Consider the following 19,199-nt stretch of genomic DNA (forward strand, 5'->3'; position numbering starts at 1 on the left):
AGGGGAATAAATCCTTATAGGGAGGGGAATTGTTCCTTATAGGGATGGGAATTGTTCCTTATAGGGAGGGGAATTGTTCCTTATAGGGAGGGGAATTGTTCCTTATAGGGAGGGGAATTGTTCCTCATCGGGAGGGGAATTATTCCTTATAGGGAGGGGAATTAATCCTTATAGGGAGGGGAATTGTTCCTCATCGGGAGGGGAATTAATCCATATAGGGAGGGGAATTAATCCTTATAGGGAGGGGAATTATTCCTTATAGGGAGAGGAATTGTTCTTTATAGGGAGGGGAATTGTTCCTTATAGGGAGAGGAATTATTCCTTATCGGGAGGGGAATTAATCCTTATAGGGAGGGGAATTGTTCCTTATAGGGAGGGGAATTGTTCCTTATAGGGAGGGGAATTGTTCCTTATAGGGAGGGGAATTAATCCTTATCGGGAGGGGAATTATTCCTTATAGGGAGGGGAATTAATCCATATAGGGAGGGGAATTATTCCTTATAGGGAGGGGAATTGTTCCTTATAGGGACGGGAATTATTCCTTATAGGGAGGGGAATTGTTCCTTATAGGGAGGAGAATTGTTCCTTATCAGGAGGGGAATTAATCCTTATAGGGAGGGGAATTGTTCCTTATAGGGAGGGGAATTATTCCTCATCGGGAGGGGGATTATTCCTCATCGGGAGGGGGATTATTCCTTATAGGGAGGGGAATTATTCCCTATAGGGAGGGGAATTAATCCTTATAGGGAGGGGAATTATTCCCTATAGGGAGGGGGATTATTCCTTATAGGGAGGGGAATTGTTCCTTATAGGGAGAGGAATTATTCCTTATAGGGAGGGGAATTGTTCCTTATAGGGAGGGGAATTGTTCTTCATCCGGGGGGGGGAATTATTCCTTATAGGGAGGGGAATTATTCCCTATAGGGAGGGGAATTATTCCTTATAGGGAGGGGAATTCTTCCTTATAGGAAGGGGGATTAATCCTTATAGGGAGGGGAATTATTCCTTATAGGGAAGGGAATTGTTCCTTATAGGGAGGGGAATTAATCCTTATAGGGAGGAGAATTGTTCCTTATAGGGAGGGGAATTGTTCCTTATAGGGAGGGGAATTAATCCATATAGGGAGGGGAATTAATCCTTATAGGGAGGGGAATTATTCCTTATAGGGAGGGGAATTAATCCATATAGGGAGGGGAATTGTTCCTTATAGGGAGGGGAATTATTCCTTATAGGGAGGGGAATTGTTCCTTATAGGGAGGGGAATTGTTCCTTATAGGGAGGGGAATTATTCCTTATCGGGAGGGGAATTAATCCTTATAGGGAGGGGGATTATTCCTTATCGGGAGGGGAATTAATCCTTATAGGGAGGGGAATTATTCCTTATCGGGAGGGGAATTGTTCCTTATAGGGAGGGGGATTATTCCTTATAGGGAGGGGAATTGTTCCTTATAGGGAGGGGAATTATTCCTTATAGGGAGGGGGATTAATCCTCATCGGGAGGGGAATTAATCCTTATAGGGAGGGGAATTATTCCTCATGGGGAGGAGAATTGTTCCTTATAGGGAGGGGAATTGTTCCTTATCAGGAGGGGAATTATTCCTTATAGGGAGAGGAATTAATCCTTATAGGGAGGGGAATTATTGCTTATAGGGAGGGGAATTATTCCTCATGGGGAGGAGACTTGTTCCTTATAGGGAGGGGAATTGTTCCTTATAGGGAGGGGAATTGTTCCTTATAGGGAGAGGAATTAATCCTTATCGGGAGGGGAATTAATCCTTATAGGGAGGGGAATTATTGCTTATAGGGAGGGGAATTGTCCCTTATAGGGAGGGGAATTAATCCATATAGGGAGGGGAATTATTCCTTATAGGGAGGGGAATTGTTCCTTATAGGGAGGGGAATTGTTCCTTATAGGGAGGGGAATTGTTCCTTATAGGGAGGGGAATTAATCCTTATCGGGAGGGGAATTATTCCTTATAGGGAGGGGAATTAATCCATATAGGGAGGGGAATTATTCCTTATAGGGAGGGGAATTGTTCCTTATAGGGACGGGAATTATTCCTTATAGGGAGGGGAATTGTTCCTTATAGGGAGGAGAATTGTTCCTTATCAGGAGGGGAATTAATCCTTATAGGGAGGGGAATTGTTCCTTATAGGGAGGGGAATTATTCCTCATCGGGAGGGGGATTATTCCTCATCGGGAGGGGGATTATTCCTTATAGGGAGGGGAATTATTCCTTATAGGGAGGGGAATTAATCCTTATAGGGAGGGGAATTATTCCCTATAGGGAGGGGGATTATTCCTTATAGGGAGGGGAATTGTTCCTTATAGGGAGAGGAATTATTCCTTATAGGGAGGGGAATTGTTCCTTATAGGGAGGGGAATTGTTCTTCATCCGGGGGGGGGAATTATTCCTTATAGGGAGGGGAATTGTTCCCTATAGGGAGGGGAATTATTCCTTATAGGGAGGGGAATTCTTCCTTATAGGAAGGGGGATTAATCCTTATAGGGAGGGGAATTATTCCTTATAGGGAAGGGAATTGTTCCTTATAGGGAGGGGAATTAATCCTTATAGGGAGGAGAATTGTTCCTTATAGGGAGGGGAATTGTTCCTTATAGGGAGGGGAATTAATCCATATAGGGAGGGGAATTAATCCTTATAGGGAGGGGAATTATTCCTTATAGGGAGGGGAATTAATCCATATAGGGAGGGGAATTGTTCCTTATAGGGAGGGGAATTATTCCTTATAGGGAGGGGAATTAATCCATATAGGGAGGGGAATTAATCCTTATAGGGAGGGGAATTATTCCTTATAGGGAGGGGAATTGTTCCTTATAGGGAGGGGAATTGTTCCTTATAGGGAGGGGAATTATTCCTTATCGGGAGGGGAATTAATCCTTATAGGGAGGGGGATTATTCCTTATCGGGAGGGGAATTAATCCTTATAGGGAGGGGAATTATTCCTTATCGGGAGGGGAATTGTTCCTTATAGGGAGGGGGATTATTCCTTATAGGGAGGGGAATTGTTCCTTATAGGGAGGGGAATTATTCCTTATAGGGAGGGGGATTAATCCTCATCGGGAGGGGAATTAATCCTTATAGGGAGGGGAATTATTCCTCATGGGGAGGAGAATTGTTCCTTATAGGGAGGGGAATTGTTCCTTATCAGGAGGGGAATTATTCCTTATAGGGAGAGGAATTAATCCTTATAGGGAGGGGAATTATTGCTTATAGGGAGGGGAATTATTCCTCATGGGGAGGAGACTTGTTCCTTATAGGGAGGGGAATTGTTCCTTATAGGGAGGGGAATTGTTCCTTATAGGGAGAGGAATTAATCCTTATCGGGAGGGGAATTAATCCTTATAGGGAGGGGAATTATTGCTTATAGGGAGGGGAATTGTCCCTTATAGGGAGGGGAATTAATCCATATAGGGAGGGGAATTATTCCTTATAGGGAGGGGAATTGTTCCTTATAGGGAGGGGAATTGTTCCTTATAGGGAGGGGAATTAATCCTTATAGGGAGGGGAATTATTCCTTATCAGGAGGGGAATTAATCCATATAGGGAGGGGAATTATTCCTTATAGGGAGGGGAATTGTTCCTCACCGGGAGGAGAATTGTTCCTTATAGGGAGGGGAATTGTTCCTTATCGGGAGGGGAATTGTTCCTTATCAGGAGGGAATTGTTCCTTGTCGGGCGGGGGCTGTGGTGGTCGGAGGGCGCAGGTCACGCCCAGGGGTGGCAGCTGGTGGCAGAAGGGACCTGGGACGGTGTCACCGTGAGGGGAGGGGGGGGGGGCTCGGGGGGAGCCCCCAGACCCCCAAGCCGATTATGCAGGGTGACACTGCCGGGGAAAAGCGGCTGAGCCGCTTATGGAGGTGACAAAACGGGGATGGAGGCGGGGCCTCGGCTGCTCCGCCCCTCACCTGTGCCCTTCACCCCTCACCTGTGCCCAGCCCTCACCTGTGCCCTTCACCCCTCACCTGTGCCCTTCACCCCTCACCTGTGCCCTTCACCCCTCACCTGTGCCCACCCCTCACCTGTGCCCTCCACCCCTCACCTGTGCCCACCCCTCACCTTCTCCACCCCTCACCTGTGCCCTTCACCCCTCACCTGTGCCCACTCCTCACCTTCTCCACCCCTCACCCGTGCCCACCCCTCACCTGTGCCTTTCACTCCTCACCTGTGCCAAACCCTCACCTGTGCTCTTCACCCCTCACCTGTGCCCATCCCTCACCTGTGCCCTTCACCCCCTCACCTGTGCCCTCCACCCCTCACCTGTGCCCATCCCTCACCTGTGCTCTTCACCCCTCACCTGTGCCCAGCCCTCACCTGTGCCCACCCCTCACCTGTGCCCACCCCTCACCTGGCTGGAGCCATGGCAGAGTCTGGGGGCACCCCAGGACCCCCCTGGTTGTCCCCCCCGCTGCCAGGTGAAGGGGGTGACCCTTCAGGTGTTGTCACCTCCGCGGAGAGCAGAGACCCCTCCTCATCCTCGCTGTGCTGAGGGGGCGGCGGGGAAGGAAATCAGGTGGGGCCAGAGGGGAGGGAAACTGAGGCAGGGAATGGATTCTGCCGGGGGAGGGAAACTGAGGCAGGGAATGGATTCTGCAGGGGAAGGAAACTGAGGCAGGGAATGGATTCTGCAGGGAAAGGGAAACTGAGGCAGGGAATGGATTCTGCAGGGGAAGGAAACTGAGGCAGGGAATGGATTCTGCAGGGAAAGGGAAACTGAGGCAGGGAATGGATTCTGCAGGGGAAGGAAACTGAGGCAGGGAATGGATTCTGCCGGGGGAGGGAAACTGAGGCAGGGAATGGATTCTGCAGGGGAAGGAAACTGAGGCAGGGAATGGATTCTGCAGAGGGAGGGAAACTGAGGCAGGGAATGGATTCTGCAGGGAGAGGGAAACTGAGGCAGGGAATGGATTCTGCAGGGGAAGGGAAACTGAGGCAGGGAATGGATTCTGCAGGGAGAGGGAAACTGAGGCAGGGAATGGATTCTGCAGAGGGAGGGAAACTGAGGCAGGGAATGGATTCTGCAGGGGAAGGAAACTGAGGCAGGGAATGGATTCTGCAGAGGGAGGGAAACTGAGGCAGGGAATGGATTCTGCAGGGGAAGGAAACTGAGGCAGGGAATGGATTCTGCAGGGGAAGGGAAACTGAGGCAGGGAATGGATTCTGCCGGGAGAGGGAAACTGAGGCAGGGAATGGATTCTGCCGGGAGAGGGAAACTGAGGCAGGGAATGGATTCTGCAGGGCACGGCTGCGAGCTGAGGGCTCCTGAAATCCTCATTGCGGTCCCGGTGCTGCTCCTCCGCCCTGGGGGTCCCGGAGCGGTGACACCGGGAGCTCCGGGGACACCGGGGGACACTGAGGGACACCGGGGGACACCGAGGGACACCGGGGGACACTGAGGGACACCGGTGGGACAGGGGACGGGCTATGCCGGGGACACCGGAGCTCCTGGCGGGGCAATCCCGGTAAGCAGCTCCGGGCTCGCCGCAGTCACGGCCCCGCCACCCCCGGGGCTCCCCCGCTCACGGCCCCGCCACTCCCGGGGCTCTCCCGGTCACGGTCCCGCCACTCTCGGGGCTCCCCCGGTCACGTCCCCGCCACTCTCGGGGCTCTCCCGCTCACGGTCCCGCCACCCCCGGGGCTCCCCCGGTCACGGCCCCGCCAATCTCGGGGCTCGGTCACGGTCCCGCCACTCTCGGGACTCCCCCGATCACGGTCCCGCCACTCTCGGGACTCCCCCGATCACGGCCCCGCCACTCTCGGGACTCCCCCGATCACGGCCCCGCCACTCTCGGGGCTCCCCCGATCACGGGCGGCACCGGCTCGGGCAGCGCCTCCCGCCGCCACCAGGGGGCGCTGCCCTCCCGTGGCTGCCCCCGGTCCGGCCCCGACCCCCGCCCGGCCCCGGCCGCGACCCCCGGGCTGTGGGAGGGGTCCCACGAGCGCGCGTGGGCAGCAGGGGCTGAACCCCAACCCCGGGTGCCTTCCCCGCGTGTGCGGAACAGAACGGGCGATGTTTATTTCAAATAAATACTTATAATTCTTATAAATTATAATTTTTTTTATAACAGGGTCAGGGTTAGGGGATGGGAAGGGTCCCACGAGCGCGCGTGGGCAGCAGGGTGTGACCCCACCCCCACCCGGGTGCGTGGCTGTGCCTTCCCCGCGTGTGCAGAACAGAGCGGGCGATGTTTATTTCATATCAATATTTATCATTTTTATAAATTATCAATTATTTTATAACCGGCTCAGGGTTAGGGGATGGGAGGGTGGCCACGCGTGTGCGTGGGCCGTGTCCCTCCGCGGGGGTGTGGCAGCGCCACCCGGCGGGTGCGTGGTTTGTGCCCTTTGAGTGTGTGTGGCATCCTCGCTGTGCCTCCCGCCCCTGCGTGTCCGTGGGCTGCGGGGCGCTCTCCCCGCGTGTCCGTGGGCTCTGCCACCCGCGCGTGTTCGTGTGCGGGCTGTGTCCCCTGCCTGTGCGTGGGCTGGGGGCTGGGACCCCCCCCGTGGGTGGGCTGTGCCCCCCGTGTGCGTGTCCTGGACCCCCTGTGTGTCCGTGGGGTGCTGCCTGTGTCCCCCGCGTGTCCGTGGGCTGGAGGATGTCACCCCCACGATCACCTGGGCTGTGTCCCCCGTGTGGGTTGCGCCCCCGCTCGCACACGCGTGTGTTCACGCTTGCACTTTTACGCGTGGTCCCTGACGCGAGTGGGCACCGCTGCGTGCTCACGGGGGTCCCCCACGCGCGCTCCCGCTGCCTGAACCCCGCGGGTGCGAGCGGCCACGCGTGTCCCCACCTCTGCCCGCGTGTTCTGCAACGCGCGGGGCCGTGCGGGCGGACACGCGTGGGGGAGAGCGTGCGGGACCCCTCGCTGCTCTCCCCCGGGCACGCGTGGAGTTCTGGCGGCCGGGATCGAGCGGGACCTGCCGCTCTCTCCACAGACACGCGTGGGTCAGAACGTGCGGGACGCGCTGCTCTCCCCACAGACACGCGTGGAGTTTTGGCGGCCGTGAGCGTGCAGGGACCGGCGCTCTCCCCACGGACACGCGTGAGTGAGAACGTGCGGTTCCCGTCGCTCTCCCCACGGATACGCGTGGGGTTCTGCCGGCCGGGGAATGTGGGGACCGGCGTTCGCCCCACGGACACGCGTGAGTGAGAGCGAGCAGGACCCGCTGCTCTCCCCACAGACACGCGTGGAGTTCTGGCGGCCGGGAGAGTGCGGGGATTGGCGCTCTCCCCACGGACACGCGTGGCTGAAATAGTGCGGGACCCGCCGCTCTCCCCACGGACACGCGTGGCTGAGATCGTGCGGGACCCGCCGCTCTCCCCACAGACACGCGTGGCTGAGATAGTGCGGTTCCTGTCGCTCTCCCCACGGACACGCGTGGGGTTCTGGCGGCCGGGAGCGAGCTGGGACCGGGCCCGTGCGTGTCCCGGATCCATCCCGGGTTTTCGGCGCCGCCGCTCCCGGCCGGGGTCTCCGTCCCGAGCGCGATCGGCGCCGCCGCCGCCGCCGGGATCCGCCGCAGTTGGCGGAGCGGGACCCGCCGGGATCCGCCGCCCCCGCGGCGCTCCGGGAACTCCCTGCGGGCGCCCGGGGCGGGCCGGGGGAGTGCGGGGGGCGCCGTCCCGTCCCGTCCCGTCCCGTCCCGCCCCATCCATCCCGGCCGCCGCCGTCCCCCCCTGGATGTGCCGCTTCTCTCCCGGAGCCAAGCGCCGCCAACGCCAGCGGGGGAACGGGGGGCGCGGAGCCCACGGAGCCGCTCGGATCCCCCCCCGGAGGTAGGAACCGTCGGGAGGGTCCGGGCCGAGGGATTCTCCCTGCCGGGGTGGCGCCGATCCCTTTTCGGGCCGTGCCGTGGGTTCCACGGGGGGAACCGGGACTTTGAGCGGCGTGGGGGGCCCGGCCACGCGGGGCGGGCAGAGGGGATCAGCCCCACGCGTGCCCCGTCACGTCCCCTCGTGCTCCCGCCCACGTCCGCACGCTCCCGCCGCGCTTTGAGCGCTGCCGGTGGGTGGGAGATGGGCTCGGTGTGTGTGGGTGGGCTGGGAGCGGGGCAGCCGCGGAAAGGAGAGGCCGGCTCGGAGCTGGGGAGCTCCGAGCACTGCTCAGTGCTACCGGGTCCTGCTGGGTCTTACCGGGTCCTACTGGGTCTTACTGGTTGTTACTGGGTGTTACTGGTGTTGCTGGGTGCCGCCGGCTCTGCCCGGATTGGGGATGGTGAACTGCGAGCAGCGACCCAGGGAAAGTTTCTCTCCCGGCCGCGGTGACGCAGCAGCCTCAGGACTGTCCCGGGGGGGCTGTGCCAGCTGTGCCACCCACCCTGCCAGCCCCGGCCACCCTGAGCCTCGCATCCCACCGGGCCGGTGCCCGCGGTGCCCCAGCAGCCGCCTCCTCGTGGGCCCGGAGCTGTGGATGGAGCCCACGGGCAGCACCCGCTGTTCCCGGGGCCCTGGCACGGCTCCGGGGGGGTTGGCACGGCCACAGTGGGTGCTGCCAGCCCCCCTGGTGTCCTGCCAGGCCGTGCGGTGGCACTCGGCGCTGCGGGGCCGCGCCTGTCCCCAAAGGAGGGCGATGGAGGGGATGGGGAGGAAGGAGCTGAGCGATGGAGTCTGGGGGACACCCAGCACGGCTCCGGCAGCCCGAGGGCTGCAGCCTCTCCGGGGAGGATGAGGAGGATGGAGCTGAGCGATTCCTGTAGAATTTGGGGGACACCCAGCACAGCTCTGGCAGTCCCTGGGAGGATGAGGAGGATGGAGCTGAGCGATTCCTGTGGAGTTTGGGGGACACCCAGCACGGTGCTGGCAGTTCTGGGGGCTGCAGCCTCCCATGGGAGGATGAGGAGGAAGGAGCCGAGCTATTCCTGTGGAATTTTGGGGACACCCAGCGCGGCTCTGGCAGTCCCTGGGAGGATGAGGAGGACGGAGCCGAGCGATTCCTATAGAATTTTGGGGACACCCAGCACGGTGCTGGCAGTCCCTGGGAGGATGAGGAGGACAGAGCCGAGCGATTCTTGTGAAATTTGGGGACACCCAGGCACTGCTCTGGCAGCCTGAGTGCTGCAGCCTCTCCTGGGAGGATGGGGAGGATGGAGCCGAGCAATTCCTGTGGAATTTGGGGGACACCCAGCGCGGCTCTGGGTGCAGCCTCTCCTGGGAGGATGGGGAGGATGGAGCCGAGCGATTCCTGTGGAATTTGGGGACACCCAGCGAGACTCTGGCAGCTCCAAGTGCTGCAGCCTCTCCTGGGAGGATGGTGAGGACAGAGAGAAGGCGGCCGAGGAATGGCTCTGACATTCCAATGCTGAATTTGGGGACCGGGAAACTCCTGGATTCTCCAACCGCAGCTGGGGTCCTGCTCCCAGCCCTGCAAGCGATTTGGGGGACCTGGATTTTGGGATTTTGTGGGATCCCAAGCGATTCCAGCAGTTTCCTCCCGCTCTCCTGCCTGTGCCAAACCTGAGCCGATGGATGCGGGTGGGCACTGAGGTTTGGGGGAAGGGAGGAGGAAGCAGCTGGATGAAACTTCAGAAACTCAGACCTAGGAAAGCTTTCCAGTTTTCCTGCTGCGTCCAGCTGAGAGGCAGAGGCTGCCTCTGTGCAGACAGGGTCTGGTTTCTTGGAGGGAATCCTCATTTCCCCCATTCTCCAGGGTCTTTCCCATCACAAAACCCAGGATTTTGGGAGCCGAGCCTCTGCGGGCCCCCAGGGCTGGTGTGGTGGGAGGCGGTGGAATAAACTCCGTGCTGGAGCTGGCTGAGCCTGCGAGGATCTCCCTGGAGTTAGAGAAGTTTCCATCGCGGAGTGAGTCAGCACGGACACCTTGTGACGCTCCCGCCGGGCGGGACAGGCTGGGGAGAGGCGGGCGGGGAGCTCCGGCTGGGACCCGCGCCTCGCTCTCCAGAGCCTGGCAAGCCGCAGCACTTTTAGGCAGGTTTAGATGGGATTTTAGGGGAAATCCCTTCACTGGGAGGGTGATCAGGCACTGGCATCCCTGGAATTGTGCAAAACTCGTGTGGATGTGGCACTTGGGGACGTTGGTTGGTGGTTGCTGCGTCAGTGCTGGGTTTGGGTTGGATTTGATGATCTTGGAGGGCTTTTCCAACCTTAATGACCCCATGGGACCAAGGGCAGGTGGGTGGAAGAAATGAGGGCCCTTCACTAAGGGCACCTGGGACACTGCTGGGGACACACTGGGGACACTCTGCCCTTCGCCCAGTGCTCCTGGGACAATGTTGGGGACACATTGGGGACACTCTGCCCTTCACCCAGTGCTCCTGGGACACTGCTGGGGACACATTGGGGACACTCTGCCCTTCGCCCAGTGCTCCTGGGACAATGTTTGGGACACATTGGGGACACTCTGCCCTTCGCCCAGTGCTCCTGGGACACTGCTGGGGACACCTGGGATAATGTTGGGGACATCTGTGCACCTGGGACACTGCTGGGGACATCCTGTCCCTCACTCAATGTAATTGGGACTATTGGGGACATCCTGTCCTTCACCCAGGGCACCTGGGACACTGCTAGGGACACCTGGGATAATGTTGGGGACACTCTGCCCTTCACCCAGTGCTCCTGGGATGCTCTTGGGGACATTGGAATAATGTTGGGGACATGTTGGGGACACCCTGCCCTTCACCCTGTGCTCCTGGGACAATGTTGGGGACACCTGGGATAATGTTGGGGACATCCTGTGCACCTGGGACACTGCTGGGGACATCCTGCCCTTCACTCAATGCAACTGGCACTATTGGGGACACCCTGCCCTTCACCCAGTGCACCTGGGACACTCTTGGGGACACCTGGGATGCTCTTGGGGACACCTGGGATAATGTTGGGGACACCTGGGATAATGCTGAGGACATCCTGTGCTCCTGGGATAACACTGGGGACACCCTGCCCTTCACCCAGTGCTCCTGGGATAATATTGGGGACATCCAGTGCTCATGGGACACTGTTGGGGACACCCTGCCCTTCACCCAGTGCACCTGTGCACACTTCAGGAATTATTTGGATGCCACTCCCAGGCAGGATTCTTGGATTTTGTGGGATCCCCACCAAAATTCAGGTGGGATTTTTGCTGTCCCCTGTTCAGGGCTTGGGGTTGAACATCCTGGTCCATCATGAGACTGAGGGTTCCCACAGGAGCACCCCAATCCTTATGGCACATCCAAACCCTTGGGAAGCTGCAGGACAAGGCAAGGTGAACAGCTGATTAAAATAAAATAAAAGATAAAATAATAATAATAATAAAAATAAAACAAAACAAAATAAAATATAAAATAAAATAAAATAATAAAATTAAAATAACATAACATAAATAAAATAAAAATAAAATAACAAATAAAATAAAATAAAATAATAAAATTAAAATAACAAATAAAATAAAATAAAATAAAAATAAAATAACAAATAAAATAAAATAAAAATAAAATAACAAATAAAATAAAATAAAATAAAATAAAATAGCTGCCTCAGAGTGGGAACAAGTCACAAAACAGAGTCAGGTTTCAGCTCTGCTGCATCCATGGTGAAGTCTGGGGGATGTTTCCAGGTGTTAGAACCCCACTGACCAACTCCTGGCCAGGATTTATGGATGCAGAGCTCTGGCTGGTGGCCCTGGGGTGGCAGAGGACATCCTGGAGGGGATGGAGTTGATGTGTGGGGACAGAGCAAGTGTCCAGCCAAGGAACAGGAGAGACAAATGGATCCCACAGGCAAATCATGGCTGGGAATTTTGGGAACAGCCTGGGGACACTCCCACCTCCACCTCCCAGCAGGCAGAGGGGTCTCCTGCCCCAATAAATCCCTAAATCCCCAAGGGTGCTCCGTGCCAAAGGTAATCCCAGAGATTAACAGGATTTGTGTGGTGTATCCCATCCTCCAGTGGGTGCCAGAGCCCCCTGTGTGTCCTGCACATCCTCCTGCTCCCATCCTTGAGGGAATCCTGCAGGATGGGGAAGGAACAGGCTCAGTGTCCTGCACATCCTCCTGCTCCAAACCTTGAGGAAATCCTGCAGGATGGGGTAGGAACAGGCTCAGTGTCAGGCTCAGTGTCCTGCACATCCTCCTGCTCCTCCAGGATGGGGTTGAGGGGTAGGAACCGGCTCAGTGTCAGGCTCAGTGTCAGGCTCAGTGTCAGGCTCATCCTCCTGCTCCCATCCTTGAGGGAATCCTTCAGGATGAGGTTTTGGTGTAGGAACAGGTTCAGTGTCCTGCACATCCTCCTGCTCCTGCAGGATGGGATTTTTGGGGTAGGAACAGGCTCAGTGTCAGGCTCATCCCCTGCTCCCATCCTTGAGGGAATCCTTCAGGATGGAGTTTTGGTGTAGGAACAGGCTGAGTGTCCTGCACATCCTCCTGCTCCTGCAGGATGGGATTTTTTGGGGTAGGAATAGGCTGTGTCAGGCTCATCCCTTTGATCCCATCCTTGGGGAATCCTGCAGGATGGAGTTCTGGGGTAGGAACAGGCTCAGTGTCAGGCCCCTGCCTGCAGTGAGAGGATGGATTTTGCTGCTTGTCACATCTCACCTTCAGTCCCTCAGTTTGTCCAGGATGTCCCCAGCCTGCCCAGCTGGGATGGGGATGATTCTTGATGCCACAGGAGGGGTTGTGGGGTAGGAATGGGCTCAGTGTCAGGCTCGGTGTCAGGCTCAGTGTCAGGCTCAGTGTCAGGGTCAGTGTCAGGCTCATCTCCCTGCTCCCATCCTTGAGGGAATCCTGCAGGATGGGGTTTTGGTGTAGGAACAGGCTCAGTGTCAGGTTCAGTGTCAGGCTCATCCTCCTGCTCCAATCCTTGGGGGAATCCTGCAGGATGAGGTTTTGGTGTAGGAACAGGCTCAGTGTCAGGCCCCTGCCTGCAGTGAGAGGATGGATTTTGCTGCTTCTCACATCTGACTTTTGATCCCTCAGGACGTCCCCAGACCGCCCAGCTGGGATGGGGACAATTCTTGATGCCACAGGAGGGGTTGTGGGGTAGGAACAGGCTCAGTGTCAGGCTCAGTGTCAGGATCAGTGTCAGGCCCAGTGTCAGGCTCATCTCCCTGCTCCCATCCTAGAGGGAATCCTTCAGGATGGGGTAGGAGCAGGCTCAGTGTCGTGCACATCCTCCTGTTCCTCCAGGATGGGGCTGAGGGGTAGGAACAGGCTCAGTGTCAGGCTCAGTGTCCTGCACATCCCCTGCTCCCATCCTAGAGGGAATCCTTCAGGATGGGGTAGGAATGGGCTCAGTGTCAGGCTCAGTGTCAGGCTCATCCTCCTGCTCCCATCCTTAAGGGAATCCTGCAGGATGGGGTAGGACCAGGCTCAGTGTCCTGCCCATCCCCTGCTCCAAACCTTGAGGGAATCCTGCAGGATGAGGTTTTGGTGTAGGAACAGGCTCGGTGCCATCCCTGCCTGCAGTGTGAGGATGGATTTTGCTGCTTCTCACATCTGACCTTCCATCCTTTGGGATGTCCCCAGCCTGCCCAGCTGGGATGGGGACCATTCTCGATGCCACAGGAGGGAGTGGAGCCTGCCAGGGGCTCCCACAGCCCTGAGTGACTCAGAGCTGGGTTTTTATGGGTCCCACATGTTCCCTGTTGTTGCTTCCCTCCAGCGCCGGCGAGGAGGAGGAGGAGGAAGAGGGGGAAGCATAAAAATTCCTTCCAGCAGCTGCTGCCATGTGTGTGCCCCCCCTCACCTCCACCCCAAAACCTTGCTCCCACCCGGCCAAGGCTTTAGGGCAGTGATTTTTAGGGGGGTAGCAAGTGCTGGGGGCCAAAACAAACAACGAGGGTCTCCCGCCGGCCTGAGGACCACCTATGGAGCTCCCCCCAGCCCTGCCACGGCTTCCTGAGCAGCTCTGCTGCGCTGCAGGGCTGGGAATGCCTTTTTTCCAAGCTCTCCTCGTGGTTATCCCTGGCCTGGGTGTGCGGGACCGGCTCCCGCCTCTCCTCCTGCGAGCACACGTGTGTGAGCACGTCCAGGGACGCGTCGGGGCACGGCCCTGGCTGCAGGCAGGGCTGGGTGGGTTCTGCCCCCCGAGATGGGGCACGGGGGTGTTGGGGGGCACCCGGAGGGCCGGGTGGGCTGGGCAGGGGCTTCTGAGCCGCCCCGAGGGAGGCGGGAATGGCAAAGAAGGATTGGGGGGGATGAGGATGAGGATGGGGATGAGTGACAGGGATGGGAGAGCGGGGATGGAGGGTGGGGGGTGTCTGTGTGTCCTGGCAGTGCTGTGTCCGTGTGTCTGTGTGTCCGTGTGTCTGTCCTGGCAGTGCTGTGTCCGTGTGTCTGTCCTGGCAGCCCTGTGTCTGTGTGTCTGTGTGTCCGTGTGTCTGTGTGTCCTGGCAGTGCTGTGTCCGTGTGTCCGTGTGTCTGTCCTGGCAGTGCTGTGTCCGTGTGTCTGTGTGTCCGTGTGTCTGTGTGTCCGTGTGTCTGTCCTGGCAGTGCTGTGTCCGTGTGTCTGTGTGTCTGTCCTGGGAGTGCTGTGTCTGTGTGTCTGTGTGTCCGTGTGTCTGTGTGTCCGTGTGTCTGTCCTGGCAGTGCTGTGTCCGTGTGTCTGTGTGTCTGTGTGTCTGTGTGTCTGTCCTGGCAGTGCTGTGTCTGTGTGTCTGTGCGTCTGTTTGTCTGTCCTGGCAGTGCTGTGTCTGTGTGTCCGTGTGTCTGTCTGTCCATGTGTCTGTCCTGTCAGTCCTGTGTCTGTCTGTCTGTCCTGGCAGTGCTGTGTCTGTGTGTCTGTGCATCTGTTTGTCTGTCCTGGCTGTGCTGTGTCCGTGTGTCTGTGTGTCTGTCCTGGCAGTGCTGTGTCTGTGTGTCTGTGCATCTGTTTGTCTGTCCTGGCTGTGCTGTGTCCGTGTGTCTGTGTGTCTGTCCTGGCAGTGCTGTGTCTGTGTGTCTGTTTGTCTGTCCTGTCAGTCCTGTGTCTGTGTGTCTGTGTGTCTGTTTGTCTGTCCTGACAGTGCTGTGTCTGTGTGTCTGTCCTGACAGTGCTGTGTCTGTGTGTCTGTCCTGGCTGTGCTGTGTCTGTCCTGTCAGCCCTGTGTCTGTGTGTCTGTCCTGGCAGTGCTGTGTTTGCTCCTTTCCCTCCAGAGCAGTTCAAACATCCCCAGGATGGAGACTGGGATGTCCCAGGTCTGTCCTGACAGTGCTGTGTCTGTCCTTCTGTCCTGACAGTGCTGTGTCTGTGTGTCTGTCCTGGCAGTCCTGTCTGTGTGTCTATCCTGGCAGTGCTGTGTCTGTCCTGTCAGCCCTGTGTCTGTGTGTCTGTCCTGGCAGTCCTGTGTCTGTCTGTCTGTCCTGGCAGTGCTGTGTCTGTGTGTCTGTGCGTCTGTTTGTCTGTCCTGGCAGTGCTGTGTCTGTGTGTCTGTGTGTCTGTTTGTCTGTCCTGGCAGTGCTGTGTCAGTGTGTCTGTCCTGGCTGTGCTGTGTCAGTGTGTCTGTCCTGGCAGTGCTGTGTTTGTGTGTCTGTCCTGGCTGTGCTGTGTCTGTGTGTCTGTCCGACAGTGCTGTGTCTGTCCTGTCAGCCCTGTGTCTGTGTGTCTGTCCTGGCAGTGCTGTGTCCATTCCTTTCCCTCCAGAGCAGCTCAAACATCCCCAGGATGGAGTCTGGGATGTCCCAGGTCTGTCCTGGCAGTGCTGTGTCTGTGTGTCTGTCCCGGCAGTCCTGTGTCCATTCCTTTCCCCCCACACCAGCACTTTTCCCCCCTTTCCCCACCATTCAGCTGCTCCTTCCTTTCCTCAGCTTTTCCAGGCCCGGGACCACCTTGGATGGAGCCTGGCAGCCCCCACCAGCTCGGGATCGTGACCCTGAGTCGTTCCCTTTCAGACCCCCTGAACCTGAAGCGATTCCCTTTGTGGAGCCCTGCCCAGATTAGCCGAGCTGCCCCACGCCGAGGGGCTGGGCCGCTCCTAAAGCCCGGCCTAACTCCGGGGAGGGGCTGGGGACAGCACAGGGGGGTCCCACTCATCCCCTCTGAGCCCAGAAAGTTGTGGGCTCAGGGAAAGAAGCATTTCCCAGCCCGGGCTGAGCTCTTAGGGCTCAAAATTTGATTTTTTTTTTTTTTCCATGGGGGATCTGCAGCTCTGTGCAGCTCCAGGGAGGATGGGAGGGACCCGGCTTTAGGGTTGGATGGATTTGGGGCTTTTGGGGTTTGCCCACCCCATTGCAGACCCCAATTCTCCTGATAAAAGGTGCCCAGGGGTACCCAGGGGTGTGGCCCTGTCCCTCACCTCACCTGTCCCTCTGTCTGTCTGTCCTCTCTGCTCTGTCTGTCCCTCGCCCCACCCGTCCCTCTGTCCGTCTGTCCTCTCTGCTCTGTCTGTCCCTCGCTCCCCCCTGAGGGAGGATTTGGGGGTCACCGAGCCCTTCCCCATCAGGTGTTGGAGCTGCCCACGCTGTGCACACGGACGGACAGACAGTCAGACAGACAGACAGACAGACAGACAGGCATTCGTGTATCCCGGGTTCCCAGGGGCTGCAGCTGCCTCCCTGCCCCCCTTCCCACCACCCCAGCTCCAGCTCCATCGATTTTGGGGTGTCTGTGCTCCCACCTCCATCAGTTTTGGGGTCTCTGTGCTCCCATCACTCCTCGATTTTTGGGTGTCTCTGCTCCCACCTCCATCAGTTTTGGGGTCTCTCTGTTCCCATCACTCCTCGATTTTGGGGTGTCTCTGCTCCCACCTCTCATCAGTTTTGGGGTCTCTCTGCTCCCACCACCCCTCAATTTTGGGGTGTCTGTGCTCCCACCTCCATCAGTTTTGGGGTCTCTGTGCTCCCATCACTCCTCGATTTTGGGGTGTCCTTACTCCCACTACTCCTCGATCCTTGGGTGTCTCTGCTCCAGTTTTGGGGTGTCTCTGCTCCCATCACTCCAACGCTCGATTTTGGGGTGTCTGTACTCCCACCTCCATCAGTTTTGGGGTCTCTCCTCTCATCACCCCTCAATTCTGGGGTTTCTCTGCTCCCACCAATGCTCAGTTTTTGGGTTTCTCTGCTCCCATCACTCCAATGCTCAATTTTGGGGTGACTCGGCTCCCAACACCCCTTGATTCTGGGTTGTCTCTGCTCTCCTTGAATTTGGGGTTTCTGTGCTCCCACCACCCCTCGATTTTGGGGTTTCTCTGCTCCCACCTCCATCAGTTTTGGGGTGTTTCTACTCCCACCAATGCTCAATTTTGGGGTATCTCTGCTCCTATCACCCCTCAATTCTATGGTATTTCTGCATCCACCTCCCCTCGATTTTGGGGTGTCTCTGCTCCCTCCATTTTTGGGTTTCTCTATTCCCCCATCCCTCAGTTTTGGATTTCTCTGCTCACACCACACTCGATTTTGGGGTCTCTCTACTCCCTCAATTTTTGGGGTCTCTCTACTCTCTCCATTTTTGGGTTTCTCTGCTCCCATCACCCCTCGATTTTGGGGTTTCTCTGCTCCAGTTTTGAGGTTTCTCTGTTCCCCCCATCCCTCAATTTTGGATTTCTCTCCTCCCACCCCCTTCGATTTTTGGGTTTCTCTGCTGCTCCCACTTTCCATCACTTTTGGGGTTTCTCTGCTCCCCCACCACCCCTCAATTTTTTTCTGTTTCTCTGCTCCCCCACCCCTTCATTCTGGGGTATCTCTGCTCCACTTTTGGGATTTCTCTACTCCCACCCCCCCTCAATTTGGAATTTCTCTCCCCCCACCCTCCCCACCATCCCCTCACCCCAAATCCCCTCCCCTCACCCCAAATCCCCTCTCCCACACTCAGCCACGCTCAAACACGTGCGTGTTCACCCTGCCCCCCCCGAGCCCCCTCCCCGAGCCCCCCCCGAGCCCCCCAGGCCCCCCACGCCGGGGGCTGTGCCTGTGGCTGATGGATTGTGCCACACACAGCTCGGCCTGGGGGGGCTAATCCAGCCCTGCCATCGCATTCCTGCAGCTGGGGCTGTTAACCCTGCGGGGCCCGGGGGGCTCGGGGGGCTCGGGGGGCTCGGGGACCCCCCCAGGGGATGGGATGGGATGGGGGGGGGGGATGCAGCCAGTGAGGGGTGGGAGCGTTCCTGGTTGGAGAGGGAGGGGGGGTCTGTAGGGTAGGGGGGTGCTCAGGAGCGGGGTCTGCCCCATCTTGGGGTGCTTGAGGGGGGGGTCTGCCCCATCTTGGGGTGCTCGAGGGGGGGGTCTGTGCCATATCCAGGGTGCTGTGGGGGGGGTCTGTCCCATTTTGGGGTGCTCGAGGGGGGGGGGGTCTGTGCCATATCCAGGTGCTGTGGGGGGGGGGTCTGTCCTATTTTGGGGTGCTCGAGGGGGGGTCTGCACTGTTGCGGGGTGCTGGAGGGGGGTCTGTCCCATCTTGGGGTGCTCGAGGGGGGGTCTGTGTCATATCCAGGGTGCTGTGGGGGGTGGGTCTGCCCCATTTTGGGGTGCTCGAGGGGGGGTCTGTGCCATATCCACGGTGCTGTGGTGGGGGTCTGCCCCATTTTGGGGTGCTTGAGGGGGAGGTCTGTCCCAATTTGGGGTACTCGAGGGGGGGTCTGCAGTGTTGGGGGGTGCTCAAGAGAGGGGTCTGTCCCATCTTGGGGTGCTCGAGGGGGGGGTCTGTGCCATATCCAGGTGCTGTGGGGGGGGGTCTGTCCCATTTTGGGGTGCTTGAGGGGGAGGTCTGCCCCATTTTGGGGGGCTTGAGGGGGGGTCTGCACTGTTGGGGGGTGCTGGTGGGGGTCTGTCCCATCTTGGGGTGCTCGAGGGGGGGTGTCTGTGCCATATCCAGGTGCTGTGGGGGGGGTCTGCCCCATTTTGGGGTGCTCGGGGGGGGGTCTGCCCCATTCTGGGTTGCTTGAGGAGGGGTCTGTAGGGTTGGGGGGTGCTCGAGGGGGGGGTCTGCCCCATCTTGGGGTGCTCGAAGGGGGGGGTCTGTCCCCTCCAGGGTGCTGTGGGAGGGTCTGCCCCATCCTGGGGTGGTCATGGAGGGGTCTGTGCCCTCCAGGGTGCTGTGGTGGGGGTCTGCAGTGTTGGGGGTGCTCAAGGAGGGGGTTCTGTCCTATACAGGGACCTGCAGTGGGGGTCTGCCTCATCTTGGGGTGCTCAAGGGGGGGGTCTGTGCTGTCCAGGGTGCTGTGGTGGGGGTCTGCAGTGTTGGGGGCTGCTCTGTCCTATACAGGGACCTGCGGTGCAGATCTGCCCCATCTTGGGGTGCTCAAGGGGGGGTCTGTGCTGTCCAGGGTGCTGTG

The 19,199-nt window shown here is 58.1% G+C and overlaps 1 protein-coding gene across 2 annotated transcripts in view; it reads left to right on the plus strand.

Annotated features, from left to right (window-relative positions):
* Window positions 1–7,494: 7,494 nt before the first annotated feature.
* Window positions 7,495–19,199, plus strand: part of GLI1 (GLI family zinc finger 1) — a 39,347-nt gene continuing 27,642 nt past the window's right edge. For both annotated transcript variants that reach the window (XM_054649317.2, XM_077192569.1), the window contains exon 1: window positions 7,495–7,797. The gene's annotated coding sequence lies outside the window, so the exon portion shown is untranslated. The remainder of the gene's footprint in view (window positions 7,798–19,199) is intronic.

The sequence above is a fragment of the Agelaius phoeniceus genome, chromosome 35 (assembly GCF_051311805.1).
Source record: "Agelaius phoeniceus isolate bAgePho1 chromosome 35, bAgePho1.hap1, whole genome shotgun sequence".
Lineage (NCBI taxonomy): Eukaryota > Metazoa > Chordata > Aves > Passeriformes > Icteridae > Agelaius > Agelaius phoeniceus.